Source organism: Penaeus monodon, chromosome 25 (assembly GCF_015228065.2).
Source record: "Penaeus monodon isolate SGIC_2016 chromosome 25, NSTDA_Pmon_1, whole genome shotgun sequence".
Lineage (NCBI taxonomy): Eukaryota > Metazoa > Arthropoda > Malacostraca > Decapoda > Penaeidae > Penaeus > Penaeus monodon.
In genome coordinates, this window is record NC_051410.1 from 13,457,435 (window position 1) to 13,458,019 (window position 585).

Below are 585 nucleotides of genomic sequence, written 5' to 3' on the forward strand. Positions count from 1 at the left end.
TAGAAGGGGGGGGGGCCCTCATATGGGTACGGGGTATGGAGAAAATACGACAATTAATGAGAAATGGGTAGTGAAGGAACACCAGCAACACAAAGAAAACAAATAAGGAAGCCGGACAGACAGACAAGGAGGGCGTGGAAGACAGCGCGGAGGCAAAAGGACGAAAGGAAAGTGGAAAAATAAAAATTCAGCAGAAAGGGGATGCGAGAGAATGAATAAACGGAGATAAGAAGGAAAAATGATGAACCGAGATAGGCAGAAATGTAGGGAGCAAGAGACAGAATGGAGAAGATCCCGGTCAAAACAGGGCGGGGGAGGGGAACAGGCGGGGGAGGGGAACAGGAGAGGAAGCCAGTAAATGATGGAAACGTGGATAAAAGAAAAAAAAACGAAAGGAAGACGGAAAATATGGCTTATTGAGAGGGTAAGGTTTCTGTAACCCGGACGACACTATATCGACAGGTGGACAATAATATTTTTGACATTACATTACAGAATCTGTCCTACTGTTGCTAGATTAATATTTTTTTGTATTTATATTAGCCAAGCCAACCGTAACATGAAGCACGAAAAGAAATTATAATT